Below are 342 nucleotides of genomic sequence, written 5' to 3'. Positions count from 1 at the left end.
TTGGGAGCACGTGCATTTGTGCCTGGTGTGATTTTCAGGCTGCCAGATCCAGGACTTGAACCTCATCCAGACATGAGAGAGACCAGCGCCTTAACCACTATGCCAACCTGCTGGTCCCTCTTCAGTCCTTTAAGTGAGATGATCCTTGCTACGAATCCAAAGGCACCAAGGAAGTTTGGCTCCAGTCAGTCAGGAGTGCTCAGTATAGGGGTCCTCCTTGGGGCTTCCCATCTGAGCGGGATAAGCAGACGTCCGTCTCCCAGGGAAAGCCTTCTCTACTGTGGGACCCTCCTGCTCCCACTCGAGGGACCCCTACATCATGATCTGCTCCAAAGGTGTAAC

This window comes from Tupaia chinensis, unplaced genomic scaffold (assembly GCF_000334495.1).
Source record: "Tupaia chinensis unplaced genomic scaffold, TupChi_1.0 Scaffold141036_1, whole genome shotgun sequence".
NCBI lineage: Eukaryota > Metazoa > Chordata > Mammalia > Scandentia > Tupaiidae > Tupaia > Tupaia belangeri.
This window is presented reverse-complemented; position numbering follows the sequence as displayed.